This window comes from Oncorhynchus mykiss, chromosome 2 (assembly GCF_013265735.2).
Source record: "Oncorhynchus mykiss isolate Arlee chromosome 2, USDA_OmykA_1.1, whole genome shotgun sequence".
NCBI lineage: Eukaryota > Metazoa > Chordata > Actinopteri > Salmoniformes > Salmonidae > Oncorhynchus > Oncorhynchus mykiss.
In genome coordinates this window covers 49,298,873-49,323,892 of record NC_048566.1, presented here as the reverse complement: position 1 = coordinate 49,323,892, position 25,020 = coordinate 49,298,873, and the positions used below count along the sequence as shown (strand labels likewise).

At 44.6% G+C, this 25,020-nt stretch overlaps 1 protein-coding gene across 4 annotated transcripts in view; it reads left to right on the top strand.

The window, feature by feature from the left end:
- The window catches only part of peak1 (pseudopodium-enriched atypical kinase 1), a 260,615-nt gene that overhangs the window by 103,391 nt on the left and 132,204 nt on the right, over positions 1–25,020 (top strand). The window contains exon 1 of one of the 4 annotated variants that reach the window (XM_021564336.2): positions 16,178–16,948. The exons of 2 other annotated variants lie outside the window; for them this stretch is intronic. The gene's annotated coding sequence lies outside the window, so the exon portion shown is untranslated. Of the gene's footprint in view, positions 1–16,177; positions 16,949–17,246; positions 17,345–25,020 lie in introns of those variants that run through there. One more of the 4 variants, XM_036949931.1, reaches the window with a different exon arrangement.

Below are 25,020 nucleotides of genomic sequence, written 5' to 3'. Positions count from 1 at the left end.
TACATGGCCTACTGATGTATGTGCAGAACAACGGTTTGTTGTGGTGTCTACCTTTTTAGTTTGATTACAAGTCCATGCACGTATGGACACAGACACACTGCCACTGAACATCCAGACACAGGAAAAAGGTGTAGAATTTGTCAGGTACTCTAGGGTCGAGGTGTGGTGCAGTGGGAGCACACTGGCCCATTCAACGAGGGGAATGTGACAGTGGCCAGAGAACCACTTACATGGCCTGAGTACCCTGACCTGAACCTTAAATGTGCTGGACCACTGACGGCTGGTGTCCCATTTCTCTGAGTGGACGGACATTCTTCCATATGCTCACTGTTTTGCTACAGTACTGAATGCATTCAAAGGCTCCAGCCAGTATCACTCAGAAATGCGGTATAACTTTCTATGAACCCTTTTGTGTAATGCATTATGAATGCATATCTTAATTTATAAAGGCTGTTTAAAAGCCTCAAGCTATGGCCATGGTAAAAGTCTTAGAATACGTTACATGCATGCATAATGCATTATACACCGTTGGTAAAGAAAGTGTTAGATAATCTATTCTTACTTGAAGTTCCATGGGTATGGTACCATTTATAGGTTGCTGTCTAGGCTGTGTTTAGCATATTCCCTCCCCCTTTTGAGTGGCTGAGGTGAAATGCTTGCTTATGAGCCCTTCCCAATAATGAAGAGTAAAAACATATTGAAAAATAGTAACATTAGGAATAAAATACACAATAATTAACCATATACAGGGACCATATGAGGTGGATATGTACATAAAGGCAGGGTAAAGTGACTAGGCGTCAGAATAGATAATAGGAGTAAGAATTGACCATGGAGAGCGAGATCACACAGTCATCCAGAACAACAGGACTTGCAGGACTTGTGTTGTTTTCCTTGAAGCAATCATAAAAGGCATTTAGCTGGCTTGGAAGTTCTTTGTAATCCCCTATTGTCTGCAAGCCCTGCCACATCCAACGAGAGCCGGTGTAACAGGATGACCACCTTCCTCCTATATATTGTCCTTTTCCATGTCTTATTGGAGGTCGTAGCAGTGAGTCAGGGATTGGACAGTGGTATCAGAAAGACAATTATGAGGATAACGCCACTGTAATTGACCTGCTGTGCACTCCTCCGTGGTGCTTTTCACACCAGGGGATTAGTAGTCCTTCTGCTGACTCAATCACCACTCAGGCTTGTCATCTTTCCATGTCTATACACAGATCATGCACAGACTCATTTACCATGTGAAGTCAGGCTTGCTGAAGCGGATCTCTAACATGTGGACAGCCTAGGTTTTACTAATGAGCTTGGATGCACCAAGGATTGATACACAGTCTCTGCCTCCATGCATCACTCTGGTAGATGCTCTAGTAGCAGCAGGTTGTAAACAACAAAGAGCTGTAGTACTATCTGTGCCAACCAGCTGCTCTACTTGCTCCCCAGTGCTCTACTGAAGCTTTTTCATATGTTTTGATCCTGTTAGTAGTGATTTGCCACGAGGCAGCAGCCTATAAGGAGGGCAGATTTTAGGGCCATGAATGCTGATAGCAGTGCAGAGGGGGAAAGCAGATGAGGAGAATGCCTTGTGGCGGTGGGAGTCACGAGGGCCCTGTACAAGCTGTATCTCAACCTTACAGACGTTTCTCAGAGAAGAAAAGCCTAAACAGCCTCAAGGCCATTTAAGTTCATAGAGCCTGGAAAAAGCCCCACAGATCCACTCAAGTTGAACAATACAAACTGAATCGTAAGTTGGCTCAAAAAAAAAAAAGTCTGTCCAAAAAAAACAGGGACTCTAATTTGTGAATACATTGACGGATACAGATGAGGGTCCTCCAAATGATTTTTCTGGTCAATGAACTTGGACTGGACCACTTGACCAAAGACTTCCAAGCTGTGCTTCCCATGGACCATTCTTATCTTTCCTCGCCGTCCAGCTCTGGTTGACAGAATTAGTATCCCCCTCCCCACACGTTCTGGCTCCAGTGCCTTATCTAGCGGTGGCTGTCTCTGGGCTCAGAACAGTCTCTGACGCTCTGGCGTCAGCGCTGAAAGAGAGGAGCATCTAGCTAAGCTAGATCTAGTCATGAGCCTGAGCAGCCTCTTCTTATTCCCAGCCGGGTTTGAAAACCGATTGATAGGACATTTTGTCATTTCTCCAAAGATGTCAAGCTTATTATTGGTCTGTTGTAATGTCATGCATACTGAGAGCATGTACAGCGAGTCAAAACCTACTTCCACTCTCTGGTATGTGTATGAAAACCCTTTGATGAGGAAATAGCTGGGATAAATCAACAAGAGAAATGGCCAAAGGGAAAGCACGTTGAGCGCTGGTATCTGCTCATGCTATGGCATTGAAGCTCAGTGTTTTTCCCACCCTGTGGACTTCAGACGGCCCCCGACAATTTAAATAGGGTATTAAAGTAACAGGAAACGGCAATACATCAGCAAGAAAATAGTAATTTCTAGGCAGGAGGCAAGACACTCATCCAGGTGTATGGGAGTGGGTCATCTGAAGGGGTGCCTCTCCTCCCAACCCCCCCCCCCCCAACAAAAACCATTGTGAAACTAAATGACAAGTTTTCAAAGAGCACACTCTTTAACCATTGTAATTTTCTTGTCCGGAGTCTGGCATTAAGTTTGGTAATTAACAGTCTTCTCAGCTGACTCAAAGCAGGGCAACTACAATACACTCTGTACTAAAGAAAATCTATATTGTTTTCCCAAAACCCTCTATAGAGTTATTAGCTATGGGGACCACTCATATGAATGAACATTTTTATTGACCATTGCAGTAAAACAGACCACTGTGTTCATCCCCATTATCACAATCTATCTGCCAGCTCAGAGGCCACATTTTCTTTTTTACGTACAATGTTTCTCTACCCTGTTTTGTGTCTATATACAAGTCTCTGTTCCACTGGCCATTTTCTTTTTCCATATTCACATGTTGAGATTACGGTTTCAGAAAATGCTCCTGAGTATTGCCTAAAGCTCTGCTAAATAAAGACTTCAGCTTATTTCCCATCATCTGTAGAGGACCAGATACTGTGGGTTTTTATTGTTTCACAAGCTCTCTACTCGATGCCTTGTGTACTGGGAGATCAGTCTTGTCAGTGAGCCCACCATCTGATCCCAGGACAGATAGTGTCAGGGACTACAAAGGCTCTTGTGCTATTTTAGTGTCTCTCAGGGGGACCTGCAATGTTGTAGCCTCTATCTCTCCCCGCCTGTGAGGGCACGTGGATGGCTAATTACCGGCAACACCAGCCACAACCTCCTCCTTCTCTCTTTCCCTCATTCTCTCTTTCATCATCCTACCTACTTTCTCCTTCCTTCCCTCTCCTTCAGTGTTCTATGCTGCTTTTCCAGAGAGTGTGAGTGAAGATTTCTCGTGCCTTTTGTGTATACCCTCTGAATTTGTTAGGAATGTTTCGCAGGGGTAAGCAATTGCTTGAGCGGATGTTGTACATCCTGTTGATGAATAAATGTGTATATCACAGATCCTCTTTGCAAAAGGATACGGTTCACCCAACACTATCCTATTAATAAAAGATCTCGTATGAACACTTTCTGGTAATATATCCTTTTTCAGTCTCTGTTCTGGGGGGTGGGCAATTTTGTTTTATCTGAAATCCTTATCACACACTGATTAACTTGTCATAGCAGATTAAAATGTTTTAAGATAAATACGGATATCTTTGGAAATTAGCTATGACATACAGTGCATTCAGAAAGCATTCAGACCCCTTGACTTTTTCCACAATTTGTTACGTTACAGCCTTATTCTAAAATTGAATAAATTGTTTTCCCCCTCAATCTACACACAATACCCCAAAATGACAAAGCAACATTTGTTTTTTTTCTTTCAAATTTGTGCAAAAAATAAAAAATGAATAAAACGCATCACATTTACATAAGCGTTCAGACCCTTTACTCAGTACTTTGTTCAAGCACCTTTTGGGAGCGATTTCAGCCTGGAGTCTTCTTGCATATGACGCCATAAGCTTGGCACTGTCACACCCTGACCATAGTTTGCTTTGTATGTTTCTATGTTTTGGTTGGTCAGGGTGTGAGCTGGGTGGGCATTCTGTTACATGTCTAGTTTGTCTAGTTCTATGTTTGGCCTGATATGGTTCTCAATCAGAGGCAGGTGTTCGTCATTGTCTCTGATTGGGAACCATATTTAGGTAGCCTGTTTGGTGTTGGGTTTTGTGGGTGATTGTCGTTAGTGTCCTTGTAACTGTCTTGTGTTGGTTTGCACCAGTTTAGGCTGTTTTCAAGTTACTTTTATTGTTTTTGTATTGATTCGTGTTTACGTTGTTTTATTAAACATGAATCTCAATAGCCACGCCGCATTTTGGTCCGACTCTCTTTCCCATACAGAAAACCGTGACAGAATCACCCACCACAACAGGACCAAGCGGCGTGGTAACGGGCAACAGCAACAGCGGCGCAAAGAGGAATGGACATGGGACGATGTATTGGACGGCAAGGATTGCTACGCCTGGGAGGAGATCCTGGCGGGAAAGGATCGCCTTCCATGGGAACAGGTGGAGGCAGCTAGGAGAGCAGAGGCAGCCGGAGAGAGGAGCCGGCGTTATGAGGGAACACGGCTGGCAAGGAAGCCCGAGAGGCAGCCCCAAAAATTTATTGGGGGGGGCACACAGGAAGTGTGGCGAAGCCAGGTAGGAGACCTGTGCCAACTTCCTGTGCTTACCGGGGGGCGAGAGAGACCGGGCAGGCACCGTGTTATGCGGTGGAGCGCACAGTGTCCCCAGTGCGGGTGCACAGCCCGGTGCGGTACATTCCAGCTCCGCGTATCGGCCGGGCTAGAGTGGGCATCGAGCCAAGTGCCATGAAGCCGGCTCTACGCATCTGGTCTCCAGTGCGTCTCCTTGGGCCGGCTTACATGGCACCAGCCTTGCGCACGGTGTCCCCGGTTTGCCTGCATAGCCCAGTGCGGGCTATTCCACCTCGCCGCACTGGCAGGGCGACCGGGACCATTCAATCAGGTAAGGTTGGGCAGGCTCGGTGCTCCAGAGCTCCAGTGCGCCTGCACGGTCACCACCTCCACGCACCAGCCCTCCGGTGGCAGCCCCCCGCACCAGGCTGTCTCTCCGTCTCATCCCTACAGGTGCTCCTTCCTCTCCAGCGTCGCCTGAACCACCCGTCTGTCCAGCGCCGCCTGAGCCACCAGTTTGCCCAGCGCCGCCTGAGCCTCCCGTCTGCCCAGCGCCGCCTGAGCCGCCGGTTTGCCCAGCGCCGCCTGAGCCGCCCGTCTGCCCAGCGCCGCCTGAGCCGCCCGTCTGACCAGTGCCGCCCGTCTGCCCAGCGCCGCCAGTGCCGCCCGTCTGCCCAGCGCCGACCAGTGCCGCCCGTCTGCCCAGCGCCGCCAGTGCCGCCCGTCTGCCCAGCGCCGCCAGTGCCGCCCGTCTGCCCAGCGCCGCCAGTGCCGCCCGTCTGCCCAGCGCCGCCAGTGCCGCCCGTCTGCCCAGCGCCGCCCGTCTGCAAGGAGCCGCCAGTGCCGCCCGTCTGCAAGGAGTCGCCAGTGCCGCCCGTCTGCAAGGAGCCGCCAGTGCCGCCCGTCTGCAAGGAGCCGCCAGTGCCGCCCGTCTGCAAGGAGCCGCCAGTGCCGCCAGTCTGCCAGGGGCCGCCAGTCTGCCAGGGGCCGCCAGTCTGCCAGGGGCCGCCAGTCTGCCAGGGGCCGCCAGTCAGCCAGGGGCCTATTCATGTATAGTGTCTTCATTAAAATACAATGAATAACCACCACGCTGCGTTTTGGTCCGCCTCTACTTCACAACAAGAGAACCGTTACAGGCACACCTGTATTTGGGGAGTTTCTCCCATTCTTCTCTGTAGAACCTCTCAGGCTACACAGCTATTTTCAGGTCTCTACAGGGATGTTTGATCAGGTTCAAGTCCGGACTTTGGCTGGGCCACTCAAGGACATTCAGAGACTTGTCACGAAGCCACTCCTGCGTTGTCTTGTGCTTAGGGTCTTTGTCTTGTTGGAAGGTGAACCTTTGCCCCAGTCTGAGGTCCTAACCTGATTCAGAGCGGTCTTCATCAAGAATTTCTCTGTAGTTTGCTCCGTTCACCTTTCCCTCGATCCTGACTAGTTTCCCAGCCCCTGGAGCTAAAAAGCATCCTCCCAGCATGATGCTGCCACCACCATGCTTCACTGTAGGGATGGTGCCAGGTTTCCTCCAGATGTGACGCTTAGCATTCAGGCCAAAGGGTTCAATCTTGGTTTCATCAGACAAGATAATCTTGTTTCTCATGGTCTGAGAGTCCCTTTGTTTCCTTTTGGCAAAGTCTAAGCAGGCTGTCATATGCCTTTTACTGAGAAGTGGCTGCTGTCTGGCCACTATACCATAATGGCCTGATTGGTGGAGTCCTGCAGAGATGGTTGTCCTTCTTGAAGGTTCTCCCAACTCCACAGAGGAACTGTGGAGCTTTGTCAGATTTACCAAGGCCTGACCAAGGCCCTTCTCCCCCGATTGCTCAGTTTGGCTGGGTGGCCAGCTCTAGGAAGAGTTCTGGTGTTTCCAAACTTATTCCATTTAAGTTCTTGGGGACCTTCAATGCTGCAGAAATGTTTTGGTACCCTTCCCCAGATCTGTCAGCTGTGGGACCTCTTATAGACAGGTGTGTGCCTTTCCAATCAATTGAATTAGCCAAAGGCAGACTCCAATCAAGTTGTAGAAACATCTTAAGTTTGATCAATGGAAACAGGATGTACCTGAGCTCAATTTAGTGTCATAGCAAAGGGTCTGAATACTTATGATTTATGTATTTTTTGTATATATTTTTTTCAAAAATATGTTTTTGCTTTGTCATTATGGGGTACTGTGTGTAGATTGAGGACTTTATTTATTTAATACATTTCAGAATAAGAATAATGTTAAATTCAAGGGTCTGAATACTTTCCGAATGCACTGTAACAGCTATGGATTTCACCGTCAAAAAAGTGAATGATTTTGACTATTTGTAACTTCATGGAGGAGAGCTGCTCTTTTCTCCAGTTCCGACCATTGTGGCTCACAAAAATGATTGCTGTCCTTGTTATGAAATTACACCTTTACCCTGTTCATGTAAAAATGACCGAATGCACTGACTGTTTAAAGCAGTAGCACCAAAAATGATTTGTATGGTGAACTTGGCAATCAAAAAGCCCCAATCAGCAGTTGGATATGCAATCAGCAAGATGTAAGTTGTGTCCACTCCGGTAGCCTACACAGCTCAGCTGGTAAAACACATTTGGCAACAAGTAAATTATATTGGTTGTCCCTCAATAAAGCCTGTGATCTAATATTTTACAAACATCTGAATGCTGAAGGTGCAACTCCTACCTATATTAAAACAGGGATAAGGTTGACGTACCACACGTTGGCGCGAGCGAGCAGCTGCATCTCCCGCAATGAGTGCACAGTTGTTATCTGACATGTAGGCTAATGTCACGCAGAGACATGAATAACAGTTTGATAGGCTGAAGGAGATGACCCGTCAATTCAGTCAGATTAAAGCTATTTTCAGAATAAGTTAAACGTCTTTGTGAACCGGCATTTCGTAACCTTTGAATCAGTTTTCCAACATATGCACTTCCATCTTAAAGGTGCAATATGCAGAAATTGCTCTGCCATTTCCCGGTTGCTAAAATTCAAATAGTTTACCTAATTGAAGTTTGTAACAAAATAGGATGTACCTGAGCTTTTCCATGTTTTGTTACAGCCTGATTTTAAAATTAATTTTAATGTAGATGTTTTTCATCACTGGCCTACACACAATACCCCACAATGTTAAAGGGGAATAGTGTTCTCTAACATTTTTACAAATAAATGTCAAATAAAGAGTAACTATTCAACCCCTTTTATGGCAAGCCTAAATAAGTCACATAAGTTGCATGGACTCATCTGTGTGCAATAATAGTGTTTAACATTATTTTTGAAGGACGACCTCATCTCTGTACCCCACACATACAATTATCTGTAAGGTCCCTTAATCCAGCAGTGAATTTCAAACACAGATTCAACCACAAAGACCAGGGACGTTTTCCAATGCCTTGCAAAGAAGGGCACCTATTAGTACTGTAGATGTGTAAAAAATAAAATAAAAAAACAGACTGCATATATTTTTGAGCATGGTGAAGTTATTTCATGGCTGTGATAGGAGAAAACTGAGGATGGATCAACAACAATGTTGTTACTCCACAATATGAACCGAATTGAAAAGGAAGCCTGTACAGAATAACAATATCAAAAAACAATCCTGTTTGCAACAGGAACTAAGGTACTACTGCAAAAAATGTTGCAAAGCAATTCACTTTTTGTACTGAATACAAAGTTTTATGTTTGGGGCAAATCGAATACAACACATTACTGAGTACCACTCTCCATATTTTCAAGCATAGTGTTGGCTGCACTATGTTATGTGTATGCTTGTAATCATTAAGGACTGGGGAGTTTTTCAGGGTAAGAAAATAAACATAATGGAACTAATCACAAGCAAAATCCTAGAGGAAAACCTGGTTGTCTGCTTTCACTAGACACAGATGAATTCACCTTTCAGCAGGGCAATAACTTAAAACACAAGAACAAATATACACTGGAGTTGCTTACCAAGAAGACTGAATGTTCCTTAGTGGCCGAGTTACAGTTTTGGCTTAAATATACTTGAAAATCTATGGCAAGACCTGAAAATGCTTGTGTAGCAATGATCAACAAACAATTTGCAGAACTTGAATAATTTTGAAAAAAATAATGGTCAAATATTGTACAATCCAGGTGTGGAAAGCTCTTGAGAATTACCCAGATAGACTCACAGCTGTAATCGCTGCCAAAGGTGTTTCTACAAAGTATAGACTCAGGGGTGTGCATACTTACAGTATATCACAAAAGTGAGTGCACCCCTCACATTTTTGTAAATATGAGTTTCTTTTCATGTAACAACACTGAAGAAATGACACTTTGCTACAATGTAAAGTAGTGAGTGTACCACTTGTATAACAGTGTAAATTTGCTGTCCCCTCAAAATAACTCAACACACAGCCATTAGTGTCTAAACAGCTGGCAACAAAAGTGAGTACACCCCTAAGTGTATGTGACAAATACATTTGATTTAAGTGAAAATGTCCAAATTGGGACCAAAGTGTCAATATTTTGTGTGGCCACCATCATTTTTCAGCACTGCCTTAACCCTCTTGGGCATGGAGTTCACCAGAGCTTCACAGGTTGCCACTGGAGTCCTCTTGCACTCCTCCATGACGACATCAAGGAGCTGGTGGATGTTAGAGACCTTGAGGATGCCCCACCGATGCTCAATAGGGTTTAGGTCTGGAGACATGCTTGGCCAGTCCATCACCTTTACCCTCAGCTTCTTTAGCAAGGCAGTGGTCGTCTTGGAGGTGTGTTTGGGGTCGTTATCATGTTGGAATACTGCCCTGCAGCCCAGTCTCTGAAGGGAGGGGATCATGCTCTGCTTCAGTATGTCACAGTACATGTTGGCATTCATGGTTCCCTCAATGAACTGTAGCTCCCCAGTGCCGGCAGCACTCATGCAGCCCCAGACCATGACACTCCCACCACCATGCTTGACTGTAGGCAAGACACACTTGTCTTTGTACTCCTCACCTGGTTGACGCCACACACACTTGACACCATCTGAACCAAATAAGTTTCTTGGTCTCATCAGACCACAGGACATAGTTCCAGTAATCCATGTCCTTAGTCTGCTTGTCTTCAGCAAACTGTTTGCGGGCTTTCTTGTGCGTCATCTTTAGAAGAGGCTTCCTTCTGGGACGACAGCCATGCAGACCAATTTGATGCAGTGTACGGCGTATGGTCTGAGCACTGACAGGCTGACCCCCCCACCCCTTCAACCTCTGCAGAAATGCTGGCAGCACTCATACGTCTATCTCCCAAAGACAACCTCTGGATATGACGCTGAGCACGTGCACTCAACTTCTTTGGTCGACCATGGCGAGGCCTGTTCGGAGTGGAACCTGTCCAGTTAAACCACTGTATGGTCTTGGCCACCGTGCTGCAGCTCAGTTTCAGGGTCTTGGCAATCTTCTTATAGCCCAGGCCATCTTTATGTAGAGCAACAATTATTTTTGTCAGATCCTCAGAGAGTTCTTTGCCATGAGGTGCCATGTTGAACTTCCAGTGACCAGTCAGTATGAGGGAGTGTGAGCGCGATGACACCAAATTTAACACACCTGCTCCCAATTCGCACCTGAGACCTTGTAACACGAACGAGTCACATGACACCGGGGAGCGAAAATGGCTAATTGGGCCCAATTTGGACATTTTCACTTAGGAGTGTACTCACTTTTGTTGCCAGCGGTTTAGACATTAATGGCTGTGTGTTGAGTTATTTTGAGGGGACAGCAAATTTACACTGTTATACAAGCTGTACACTCACAACTTTACATTGTAGCAAAGTGTCATTTCTTCAGTGTTGTCACATGAAAATATATACTCAAATATTAAAAAAAATGTGAGAGGTGTACTCACTTTTGTGATATACTGTATATAAGATATATTTCTGTATTTGATTTTACAAACATTTCAAAAAACATGTATTCTCCATCATTATGGGGTATTTTATGTAGATGGGTGAGGATAAAAATATATTTAATACATTTTCAAATCAGAATGTAACACAAATGTGGAATACGGGGTATGAATAGTTTCTAAAGGAAATGTATTAAATCACATTTTTTGTCACATGCGCCAAATACAATAGGTTTAGACGTGAAATGCTTACAAGCCCTTAACCAACAATGCAGTTAAGAAAAATACAATAATAAAAAAAAGTAACATAATTCAAAAGCAGCAGTAAAATAACAATAGCGAAGCTATATACAGGGTGTACCGATACAGAGTCAATGTGTGGGGGCACCGGTTAGTCGAAGTATGTACATGTAGGTAGAGTTATTAAAGTGGCTATGCATAGATAATAACAGAGAGTAGCAGCAGCGTTGGAGGGGGCAATGCAAATAGTCTGGGTAGCCATTTGATTAGATGTTCAGGAGTCTTATGGCTTGGGGGTAGAAGCTGTTTAGAAGCCTCTTGGACCTATATTTGGATCTCCGCTACCGCTTGCCGTGCGGGTAGCAGAGAGAACAGTCTATGACTGGGGTGGCTGGAGTCTTTGACAATTTTTCAGGCCTTCCTCTGCCACCGCCTGGTATAGAGGTCCTGGATAGCAGGGAGCTTGGCCCCAGTGATGTATTGGGCCGTACGCACTCTCTCTGTAGTGCCTTGCGGTCGGAGGCCGAGCAGTTGCCATACCAGGCATGCCCTCGATGGTGCAGCTGTAGAACATTTTGAGGATCTGGGGACCCATGCCAAACCTTTTCAGTCTCCTGCGGGTGAATAGGTTTTGTTGTGCCCTCTTCACAACTGTCTTGGACCATGTTAGTTTGTTGGTGATGTGGACACCAAGGAACTTGAAACTCTCAACCTGTTCCACTACAGCCCCATAAATGAGAATGGGGGCGTGCTCGGTCCTCCTTTTCCTGTAGTTCACAATCATCTCCTTTGTCTTGATCATGTTGAGGGAGAGCTTGTTGTCCTGGCACCACACGACCAAGTCTCTGACCTCCTCCCTATAAGCTGTCTCGTTGTTGTCGGTGATCAGGCCTATTACTGTTGTGTCATCGGCAAACTTAATGATGGTGTTGGAGTCGTGCCTGGCCATGCAGTCATGAATGAACAGGGAGTACAGGAGGGGACTGAGCACGCACCCCTGAGGGGGCCCCAGTGTTGCGGATCAGCATGGCAGATATGTTGTTACCTACCCTTACCACCTGGGGGGTGGCCCGTCAGGAAGTCCAGGATCCAGTTGCAGAGGGAGGTGTTTAGTCCCAGGGTCCTTAGCTTAGTGATGAGCTTGGAAGGCACTATGGTGTTGAACGCTGAGCTGTAGTGTCAATAAATAGCATCGTCACATAGGTGTTCCTTTTGTCCAGATGTGAAAGGGCAGTGTGGAGTGCAATAGAGATTGCATCATCTGTGGATCTGTTGGAGCAGTGTGCAAATTGGAGTGGGTCAAGGGTTTCCGGGATAATGGTGTCAATGTGAGCCATGACAAGCCTTTCAAAGCACTTCATGGCTACAGACGTGAGTGCTACGGGTCGGTAGTCATTTAGGCAGATTACATTAGTATTCTCGGGCATAGGGACTATGGTGGTCTGCTTGAAACATGTAGGTATTACACACTCAGACAGGGAGAGGTTGAAAATGTCAGTGAAGACACTTGCCAGTTGGTCAGCGCATGCTCGGAGTACACGTCCTGGTAATCCGTCTGGCCCTGCGGCCTTGTGAATGTTGATGTGTTTAAAGGTCTTACTCACGTCGGCTATGGAGAGAGTGATCACACAGTTGTCCAGATCAGCTCTATGCTCTCATGCATGTTTCAGTGCTATTTGCCCTGAAGTGGGTCTGTAATAGTTTGCAAGCCCTGCCACATCTGATGAGAGTCGGACCTCGTGTAGTATGATTCAATCTTAGTCCTGTATTGATGCTTTGCCTGTTTGATGGTTCATCGGAGGGCATAGCGGGATTTCTTTCCGGGTTAGAATCCCGCTCCTTGAAAGCGGCAGCTCTACCCTTTAGCTCATTGCGGATGTTGTCTGTAATCCATGGCTTCTGGTTGGGGTATGTATGTACAGTCACTGTTGGGACAACATCGTCAATGCACTTATTGACGAAGCCAGTGACTGATGTGGTGTACTCCTCAATGCCATTGGAGGAGTAATAGGTGGTCTAGAGTTTTTTTTCCCTCTGGTCGCACATTTAACATGCTGGTAGAAATTAGATTTCAGTTTCCCTGCATTAAATTCCCGCCCACTAGGAGCGCCACCTCTGGATGAGTGTTTTACAGTCAGCTTATGGCCGTATACAGCCCATTGAGTGTGTCTTAGTGCCAGTATCGGTTTGTGGTGGTAAATAGACTACACATTTTTTCTTGGTAAATAGTGTGGTCTACAGCTTATCATGAGATACTCTACCTCAGACGAGCTAAACCTTAAGACTTCCTTAGATATCGTGCACCAGCTGTTTGCAAATATACATATACCATCACCCCTTGTCCTACCAGAGGCTGCTGTTCTATCCTGCCGATACAACTGGCAGGTTACACAATGTATGTTATTCATGTAGTCGCTCAGCCACGACTCGGTGAAACAAAATATATTACAGTTTTTAATGTCCCGTTGGTAGGATATACATATGTGCTTGTAGTTTGTCCACTTTATTATCCAGCGATTGTATGATGGCCAATACTACCGATACCAAAGGCAGATTAGCCACTCGTCGCCAGATCCATACAAGGCACCCCAATCTCCTTCCGCAATATCTCCGTATTTTTCTCTTGTGAATGATGGGGATGAGGGCCTGTTCGGGGGTCTGGAGTAAATCCCTCTCATTAAAGAAAAATGATTTGTCCAGTTCAAGGTGGGTAATCACTGTTCTGATGTCCAGAAAGCTATTTTCGGTCATAAGAGACGGTAGCAGCAACATTATGTACAAAATAAGTTACAAACAACCTGAAAAAAATAACAAAATAGCATGGTTGGTTAACAGCCCATAAAACGTCAGCCGTCCCCTCCGGCGCCATTACATGTATATTGTAGAGAATCATTGTATCATCTAAACCGCTGTGAAATATATTTTAAATAACCAAACATTTTGTATTTTTGAAGCTGGTGTACAAAACCGAAAGTAAAAGATGCAAAAACAACTTAATGTGAAGCATAGAAAGTGCACATAGAACAGATCTACTGCTTCTTACACTTGCTTTCAATGAGAAACTCACATTTAGAAACTCACGTTTCTATTTGCATTTTGTCGAGTCGCCCTAAAAGTTACACCTTGCAGCTTTTAAACATTTGAACCGGGGAACAATGCATATCGGTTAATCATTACATCCCTAAAGGTTGTCCTTGTAAGCCCTTGGGCCTACTTCCCCTCAGAGGAGGTGTCATGCTGTCACTCTGAAACTGGACCCTGGCCTTCCTTATTGAGCACATTTGGCCATGATCTGCATCATACATCTCTTCTTGGTCCATTGTTGGTCAATGAGGAGGTTGATGTTGTCCAATCAAGGTAGTGCTTTGCCATTAACACTAAACACTGTAAAGAGATGCTAGATTATTGTTCATAGGGTTGGTGCACATATACGCATGCACACACACAGTGTCCCATAATGCTTGACAGTATAAAACAAAACATTTGCAAGAGGAGGACTATTTCACAGGGGGACTTATTCAAATTCATGTGGCCGGTAAACACAAAGTCAAATGAAGTGGGCATATTGCAGTCTGAGAACTCTTTACGACTAAAGTCTTGTAGCCAAACATTGACTCTATAAAACAGAGCGTGTGCGTACTGTAATTAGGGAGGCAACCAGGAAATGTTACAGTAGCTGTGGAAGCCAAACAGAACGAGCTTACTTAATTGTTGCTATGTTTGAGCGATGCTAGCTAGTAAAAAGTATTGTCTGCCATTTCTGTACATGTGACGCTTACGGAGAAGTATGTTCAAGAACTATGTATCAAATATGGTGGTCACAGTTCATAAGCATGGCAGGCAACATTGTTTTCCTCATAGCTCATGTTGGAATGGGTCCATGCATTTCCATTTAAACGTCGACAACGCAAACAGATTGGATACATTTCTTGGATTCCATTTTTGGAAAACCCACAGCTGGCTTGTTCCTTCCCAGCTCTGTTCCCTGTGGTACTGCTCTCACACCTACCTAGCCAATCAGGACACTTTTTGATTGAGACTTGGAAGGGAGCTTGGCTACATGTGTAATAGCATGAAGATGACTTCAGTAAACCAGAAAAGTTAGAAAATTGTAACCTGATAGGAAAAATAATATGATGAACAGAGTGGAGGCTGTAAAGGGGGGGACTAACTTCATATGAATGCCCATGATTTTGGAAAGAGATGTTCCACTAGCAGATGTCCACATACTTTTGGTAATGTAGTGTATTTATTGTATAAAAGTGTTGCCTAAAATAGCCTACATAGGAATAGAAATTAACAGGCTAATTGATGGCCAACAGATGCAAATTTGTCAGTTTCATTATCGACTTTTCCCGATAACAGAAGCACGCGAGGGAGTTCCATAACTTCCATTTCAAATGTCCACTCTCGCAGCGCTCAACACCCAAAAACTGAGCATGCGTAAACATGCTGACCAGACCGCTCATGTTGAATTTGTCCATCCACACCAGACGCCATCAGGGCAAGCAGGTTGAAATATCAAAAGGAACTCTGAACCAACTACATTCATTTGGGGACAGGTCGAAAAGCTTTAAACATTTATGGCAATTTATCTAGCTAGCTTGCTGTTGCTAACTAATTTGTCCTGGGTTTTAAACATTGGGTTGTAATTTTACCTGAAATGCAAAGGGTCCTCTACTCTGACAGTTAATCCACAGATAAAAGGGTCAACCGAGTTTGTTTCTAGTAATCTCTCCTCCTTCAGGCTTCTTCTTTGGACTATATATAGCAGTTGGCAACCAACTTTAAGGTGCATTACCACCACCAACTGGACTGGAGTGTGAACTTCAGTTCATCTTTCAATCACCAACGTGGGTATATGCTCCTAAAAACCAATGAAGAGATGGGAGAGGTGGGACTTGCAGCGCATGAAGCTTCATAAATAGAACCAAGTTCTATTTTAGTGTCTGGCTACGCAGATGCTCATTGGCGTGGGAGAGCAGTGTGGGTGCAATGATTAAATAACATGTATGTGTACATTTATTTTGCGACAGAGCGATGTGGTCAGCATGTAAAACACTTTGCGTGATATAGTTTTTCCTAGGCAAAGTCAACATTATAATGCAGTTTAAACCACCTCTGAGCAAATTTATCCAATGGTCTAAAGAGCACCTAAAGTCGTTTTCCTGTGATTTGTGATTTTTTGATGAACATCAGTTCTAGCGTGTTAATATGTTTTATGGAAAAGGGGTTGGAAATAGGTGTCCCCATAATGACAATTAATATAGCCTACCTACAACTTGATTAAAAAAAAGTTGTCACGACGTGTGCGCGTACTGCTCTCGCTCCTCACGTGATTCCGCTCATCTGAACAAACACACCCCTTCGCTACCACTCACTGACACACTCAGAAACAGGCTGCCTCATAGTCAGCAGCAGGTCACTGTGAAATATATATTTTTAAGAAATTCCCATGGCGGGCGCGGTGCAATTTAGAAGTAGCCCAAACACCCCCGACACCGTTTTCAATGTAGCAACATTGCCTGGAAAACTGCGAACATGGCAACCTAGCTCACACTAAGCAGTGGAAAGTGCTTGATTAGGAGGCATGGATAAGATGATATGCCTCCCTGGGAAGTCACGCTCCCTGCGGGTCAGATCGTTCGCTCTTTGGAATCTGCCGTTTTCTCGTTTTCCTGACTCCCTCTTGATTTGACGCCCCTTTTTGTTGTTACTTCCCCCCTCTCTCTGACACTCCTCTCTTTATCCCCAATTCATATTCTCCTTTGCCTTTTTTTTGTCAAGCAATCACCTTCCTTGGCGCCCCCCTCGGTCTCTCTCTGTGTACGTACGTACTCCTGTTCTTCTCTATGTGGAGTCTGTCTGTAATGGGCTCTTAGCCGTGACTACATTATTGATGTGGCGGATCGGGTGACAGACAGACAGACAGACAGGGGGCTGAGCCTGTATGGGTGCCGCTAAAGAGTGAGGGGAGAGGCCAAGTCCAGCGCTCTCTCTCTCCCTCTCACTCCCTTTTCCTTTCTCTTTGGCTCGCTCTCCCTCACTTTATCCCCTGCACTCTCTCTCTCTATCCCCCTGTTTTGCTCTCTCACGCGTTATCCCTCCTTCGCCAGCTCGCTCCTCGTTTGAATGCATTTGTCATGTGGCTCTTCCCCCTGCCCAGGCTCCGATCGGATTCACAGAATCGCTCCGTAAGTTGGGCTCTCCTATTTGTTTTTTTTTTAAATCTAAAATGTTCCTCTCTATGCATGCTTTAGGCAACTGTTGCTGGTGGCAGCTCGCTTTGCCAGTGGGTTTTGGCATAACGAGTTAAGCGGCAGACAAACTGATGGACCGATATAGACACAGACCGACTGATAGACAGAAACAGACAGACGGATAAAGACTGCGCGAGAGGGGGAGGGAGTGACGGAGACAGGGGAGTGTGCAGCGTCACTGACACATTCGGTCTTGTGTATGAAGTGTGTGCGTGAAGTTGCAAGGGGACTTTCGACACTAGGGGTGCTCTGTTATTAGACAGGATGTAGGGCTTTGAACACGCTGACTGGCAAGTTAACGAGGCGCTTGTTCACGTTCGGGAGCAGCGGGTATGTCTTAGTCACGGTGTTGCTCTGTGTTTTGGTGACTACACACGATTACATATGAACACACAACGACACCCTTGTTGTGCTTTTGTTGATTAAATAGTAGAACATGGTTGCTCATTTGAATAATGAACATGATTGCTGATGACCCAAATACATTTTTAAGGTCTGCTTTTTAAGGGAAGTAAAAAAATATGTTTGAGTGGGGATAGTTCATATTTTCAAGATTTTTACTGCACTTTGTGTTCAGCACCTTTTGGAACCAGTATATGCATTATTATGATTTTAAAAAAAATCTTGGATGCAACGTAATATATATCATAATATTATGTGCCATTTAGCAGACACTTTTATCCAAAGCAACTAATGGTTTTATTTTATTTTAGCGACCATTGCTGGGTCCTCTCTCAACTCTAACATACAATTGATTGAACCTGCACTGAGAACTCCTGGTATGATAAAGGGATTTTCTCAGGAGATTGGAACTGTCTACGCTCCAAAAGGCAGGGAGGGAGAGAATGTTGCCTGGAGCAAGATTATAGCTGAAAGCCGGCCGTATCGGGGGAGATGATTCATTTGTTAGGGTTTTTCAGCATCCGGTTGAATTAAATCCCATGGATTGGTATTATCTTGAGTTGGTAGTCTCTCTTGGCTTTGTTCGAGCGCCACCAAGCACAGCTGAGCAGTCACGAAATGAAGCGCAAACTTATTTTTTGTGATGGTGCAATTTTACTGTACCGATCCACTAGATACTTGATTTTCAGTTATTTCTATGCAGGTTTGTGGTCAATTATGTTTCAGGAGTTTGCTTTTAATGTCGGATTAGAATGAAGAGGTCAGGGCTTGCATTCCTAAAGCGTGTCATGCCCTAAAACAGTGCACAGATACCAGCCAGCCATTTGAGTGAGGCCATCTCTGGTCTGGCTTGATGAATGGAAGGTGTCACTATGGAGAGGTAAACCTGGATAATTTTTCAAATGATGGCATCACTTGTCCTTGTTGAGGAATGATGAGTCATGAAGGGGCTGGTAGCTACTCTGATGCTGGCTGGAATATTATCTGACCAGTCACTGCATGGGAACCATTGCTTTATAGATAGATTTTTGATTGATTGTGTAATTAACTGTGTGATTTGTCACAGCAGAGAATTGGAGCGTGAATTAAAGAGTGCCCAAAGACACGTCTATTAAAAAACTTCCACTGACTCTCTTGCACTGAGTCTCTTGCACTGAGTCTCTTGCACACTCACTGGACTCTACTCACAAATTACACTCCTATACACACACATGCTATACACACACATGCATATTGATGCCACACCAACTCACACTCTTCACATACAGCCCTGCTGTTTATTATCGATCCTGATTGCCAAGACACTTATACCACTAACTACACTACCGTTCAAAAGTTTGGGTTCACTTAGAAATATCTTTGTTTTTGAAAGAAAAGCAAAACAATGTCTCCATTAAAATATCATCAAATTCATCATATATACAGTGTAGACATTGTTAATGTTGTAAATGACTATTGTAGCTGGAAACGGCAGCTTTTTTTTAATGGATTAATCTATATAGGCGTACAGAGGCCCATTATCAGCAACCATCACTCCTGTGTTCCAATGGCACATTGTGTTAGCTCATCCAAGTTTATCATTTTAAAGGCCAACTCATCATTAGAAAACCCTTTTGAAATGATGTTAGGACAGCTGAAGCTGTTGTTCTGATTAAAGAAGCAATAGAACTGGCCTTTAGACTAGTTGTGTATCTGGAGCATCAGCATTTTTTGTGGGTTCGATTACATGCTCGAAATGGCCAGAAACAAATACCTTTTTTTCTGAAACGCATCAGTCTATTCCTGTTCTGAGAAATGAAGGCTATTCCATGTGAGAAATTGCCAAGAAACTGAAGATCTGGTACAACGCTGTGTACTACTCCCTTCACAGAACAGCGCAAACTGGCTCTAACCAGAATAGAAAGAGTGGGAGGCACCGGTGCACAACTGAGCAAGAGGACAAGTACATTAGAGTGTATAGTTTGAGAAACGGACGCCTCAAGTCTTCAACTGGCAGCTCAATTAAATAGTACCTGCAAAACACCAGTCTCAAAGTCAACAGTGAAGAGGCGACTCCGGGATGCTGACCTTCTAGACAGAGTTGCAAAGAAAAAGCCATCTCTCAGACTGGCCGATAAAAATAAAAGATTAAACTGGGCAAAAGAACACGACACTGGTCAGAGGAAATTTGGCCAAGTTATAAAATGATTGCTGTCTGTTCCGAAAATAATAAAATAATCCAGAATAGCTTTCTGCACCATTAGTAGGTCTATAATTTCAAAATCAAATTTTATTAGTCACATGCGCCAAATTCAACCTTACCGTGAAATGCTGAATACAACAGGTTCAAAGTTTAAAGTGAAATGCTTACTTTACGAGCCCCTAACCAACAATGCAGTTAAAAAATATATAATAAGTAATTAATAAAATAATAATAAATAATTAAAGAGCAGCAGTAAAATGACAATATACAGTGGGTTACCTATACAGAGTCAATGTGCGGGGGCACCGGTTAGTTGAGGTAGTATGTACATGTAGGTAGAGTTATTAAAGTGACCATGCATCGATGATGATAACAGATGGTAGCAGCGGTGTAAAGAGACATTTGAATAGGTGTTCAGGAGTCTTATGGCTTCGGGGTAGGAGCTGTTTAGAAGCCTCTTGGACCTAGACTTTGCTCCGGTACTGCTTGCCGTGCAGTAGCAGAGACCAGTCTATGACTAGGGTGGCTGGAGTCTTTGACCATTTTTAGGGCCTTCCTCTGACACCGCCTGGTATAGAGGTCTTGGGTGGCAGGGAGCTTGGCCCAAGTGATGTACTGGGCCTTTCGCACTGTCCTCTGTAGTGCCTTGCAGTCGGAGACCAAGCAGTTGCCATACCAGGCAGTGATGCAACCTGTCAGGATGCTCTCGATGGTGCAGCTGTAGAACCTTTTCTGAGGACCCATGCCAAATATTTTCAGTCTCCTAGGTTTTGTGCCCTCTTCATGACTGTCTTGGTGTGCTTGGACCATGTTAGTTTGTTGGTGATGTGGACACCAAGGAACTTGAAACTCTCAACCTGCTCCACTGCAGCCCTGTAGATGAGAATGGGGGCATGCTCGTTCCTCTTTTTCTTGTTGTCCACAATCATCTCCATGTTGAGGGAGAGGTTGTTGTCCTGGCACCACACGGCCAGGTCTCTGACCTCCTCCCTGTAGGCTGGCTCGTCGTCGTCGGTGATCAGGCCTACCACTGTTGTGTCATCGGCAAACTTAATGATGGTGTTGGACTCGTGCCTAGCCATGCAGTCATGAGTGAAGAGGGGGCTGAGCACGCACCTCTGAGGGGCTCCTGTGTTGAGGATCAGCGTGGCAGATGTGTTGTTACCTACCCTTACTACCTGGAGGCGGCCCGTTAGGAAGTCCAGGATCCAGTTGCAGAAGGTGTTTAGTCCCAAGATCCTTAGTTTATTGATGAGCTTTGAGGGTGCTATGGTGTTGAACATTGAGCTTTAAAAAATAGCCTAGCTGTGGATTTTGTGTAGCCCAATAACAAGGAATAGGCTACCGTCGGGAAATCTGCAGTGAACAGCATGCAGACAAAACAGGCCTTTTTCAAAATTAATAATATAATCGTTGGAAGACACAGTTTGTAAAGCAAAGGGCTTCTACTCGAATCGGTCTGGTGTAGGCTACCAAAATAGTTTAGCACCGAATAAGCCTATTGAGCGAACATTGTTTTACAAAGTAAAACTATAGAGTTAGGCTTTTGGTACAATTGGCCATCGCCAGCAATTGAGCTGCTCATGATTGGGTGAGTCAGTGAAACTGGAAAGCCTTTTTTTGGACTGTAATTTCCTCCTCATATTGTACAGTGTGTGTGTCGCGGCACACCGAGGCCCAGGTTATTGATGGATTCCAGACAAGGTCGTTTTTAAAAATCTCAGATTCAGTGTCAAAGTGAACTGTAATTTCAAAACATTTGTGCTGTATTAAAAAAGGATTCTGCCAAAGTCTCGAGTCATGTAAAATGAATTACAATTACATGACCCTAAAAAATGGTCCCCATGTGTGCAACCTCTGTAACCTTCTCCACTCTACTGCTCTATGCCACTACACAAAAGTGATTATATGCATGCAATGAACAAGATTATAAATCATGTGTTCCGGTACCTCAGAGCTCCCTGGGTCATCCTCTCATGCTCACATTTTGTTCCGGCACCTCGATTTACACATTTAAGCACTGAACACAGGTAGTCTAGACTCTAGCTAACCAACAAATACTACAATATCCACACAAGCCACTAGCCAGCCAGCCATATACTGTGTCATGAGTTAAGTTTTTGATGTTAGGCTATATTATGAAGTTATTATTTAAGAGAAATCACAATCAGTAAAAAAAAATTGAGCTAGATAACTAGCAGATTTACATCAATGATCAGCTAATAGCCTACCCTAGTTCCCCAATGATTGACATGTCTTTAGGAGGCACTGTAACTAGCTTTATAACAATTTGTGATGAGTGAGTGTGTTGCAAAAATAAATTTGCCTATGCAAAAAAAAAAAAAAAAAAAAACATTAGCTGCAGAGGCAGTTTGTGTTATGAATTTCAAGATAAACTCAGCAAAAAAAGAAACATCCCTTTTTCAGGACCCTGTCTATCGGAGATAATTTGTAAAAATCCAAATAACTTCACAGATCTTCATTGTAAAGGGTTTAAATACTGTTTCCCATGCTTGTTCAATGAACCATAAACAATTAATGAACATGCACCTGTGGAACGGTTGTTAAGAAACTAACAGTTTACAGACGGTAGGCAATTAAGGTCACAGTTATGAAAACTTAGGACACTAAAGAGGCCTTTCTACTGACTCTGAAAAACACCCGGTCCCTGTTCATCTGAGTGAACGTGCCTTACATGGATCCCAAACCGGCTGTGTACGTGCGCCATTGTGCATACATTTATTTTGTCCCCCCACACCAAACTCGATCACGACATGCAGGTTAAAATATCAAAACAAACTCTGAACTAATGACATTAATTTGGTAACAGGTCGAAAAGCATTAAACATGTATGGCAATTTAGCTAGTTAGCTTGCACTTGCTAGCTAATTTGTAATATTTAGCTAGCTTGCTGTTGCTAGCTCATTTGTCCTGGGATATAAACATTGAGTTGTTATTTTACCTGAAATGCACAAGGTCTTCTATTCTGACAATTAATCCACACATAAAACGGCCAACCGAATCGTTTCTAGTCATCTCTCCTCCTTCCAGGCTTTTTCATCTTTGAACTTATATGGTGATTGGCATCTACACTTTTACCACGACAACCGGCAAAACATTATTAGGTATACACGTAGGTATAACCAATGAGGAAATGGCACATGGGTACCTACTTCTATAAACCAATGAGGAGATGGGAGAGGCCGGACTTTCAGCGCAATCTGCGTCAGAAATAGGAATTACTTATATTTTAGCCCTTCTCATCGCAGATGGTTGTTGGCGCGTGCGAGCAGTGTGAGTGCAATAATTGAATAACATGGATTTCTACATTTATTTTGCGACGCTCGCACCCTCGACGTGTCCGGTCTGGTCAGCGTGTTAGGCATGCTGCAAGGAGGCATGAGGACTGCAGATGTGGTCAGGGCAATAAATTGCCATGTCCATACTGTGAGATTCCTAAGACCGCGCTACAGGGAAACAGAACGGACACCTTATTGTCCTCGCAGTGGCAGACCACGTGTAACAACACCTGCACAGGATCGATACATCTGAACATCACACCTGCGGGACAGGTACAGGATGGCAACAACAACTGACCGAGTTACATCAGGAACGCACAATCCCTTCGTCAGTGCTCAGACTGTCCGCAATAGGCTGACAGAGGCTGGACTGAGGGCTTGTAGGCCTGTTGTAAGGCAGGTCCTCACCAGATATCACCGGCAACAACTTTGTCTATGGGCACAAACCCACCGTCGCTGGACCAGACAGGCCTGGCAAAAAATGCTCTGCACAGACAAGTCGTGGTTTTGTCTCACCAGGGGTGATGGTCGGATTTGCGTTCATCGTCGAAGGAATGAGCGTTACACCGAGGCCTGTACTCTGGAGCTGGATCAATTTGGAGGTGGAGGGTCAGTCATGGTCTGGGGCGGTGTGTCACAGCATCATCGGACTGAGCTTGTTGTCATTGTAGGCAATCTCAACGCTGTGCTTTACAGGGAAGACATCCTCCTCCCTCATGTGGTACCCTTCCTGCAGGCTCATCCTGACATGACCCTCCAGCATGACAATGCTACCAGCCATACTGCTTGTTCTGTGTGTGATTTCCTGCAAGACAGTAATGTCAGTGTTCTGCCATGACCAGCGAAGAGCCCGCATCTCATTCCCATTGAGCACGTCGGGACCTGTTGAATCGGAGGGTGAGGGCTAGGGCCATTCCCCCCAGAAATGTATGGGAACTTGCAGGTGCCTTGGTGGAAGAGTGGGGTAACATCTCACAGCAAGAACTGTCAAATCTGGTGCATTCCATGAGGAGGAGATGCACTGTAGTACTTAATGCAGCTGGTGGCCACACAAGATACTGACTGTTACTTTTGATTTTGACCCCCCTTTGCTCAGGGACAAATTATTCAATTCCTGTTAGTCACGTGTCTGTGGAACTTTTTTTCAGTGTATGTCTCGGTCTTTGAATCTTGTTATGTTCATACAAATATGTTAAAATATGTTAATACAAACATGTTAAGTTTTCTTAAAATAAAGGCAGCCGACAGTGAGAGGACGTTTCTTTTTTTTGCAGAGTTGATTAATTATGAAGAAAAAAAAAATTCAAGTGGGAATGTGGTGTGATTCAAATTGCCATCGGCTCTACAGGTCTCTATGAGCAAACCCTGGATATTGACCCACTTGCAGTCCTCAGAAGTATTCATGTCCCCACAAACCATCATGACCCCGAAAACGACCAAAACAAGCCACAACGATTAACCAGACAACCTCTTATCTTACACAATTGAGTCTTTTTTTGACTGTAATCACATTTGTTTGGCCAAAGGCATGTCCACATCTTTTTACAACTCAGTCTTGCTCCTGTGTAGTTGATGTCAGTTCCACTATAGCTGAAATGAAGTGTAGATTGACTTTGATATTGAGTCGCTTTCCAACAGCTTTTCAGCTAAGAGAAACACTAAGCTGTCTGCCAGTCTGTGGGAGTGTTAAATAACACCCAGGGCCACCCACACTGTGGACAATCACTGAAGGGTTTCACTGCAACAACACTTTCCTATTCCTCTGCCATTAAACACCCAGACTGACCACACAGACAGACAGACACACACATCATTGGCACCATCTCCCTGCTGTTTCACACCCTTGCTGTTGGTGCAACCAAAAGGACTGTGGGTGGCAATCCCTTGACTTGAAACAAGGACTGACCACATGTCTAAAACCCACACACACTGTACACTATGAATGTGCCCATCTGTGGACTTTTATATAATTTGGTTAAAGCTTGACACGCAAGATATAGTCAGTGCCGTTTGGCTTGCGCTTGTTTCCACTTCGGAACGTGCATGGTTGTTATGGTGATATATTATGGGAGAGGAAGAGACCGATGACGAAACATTCCACAGTAAAGGGAAGGGTGTTTAGT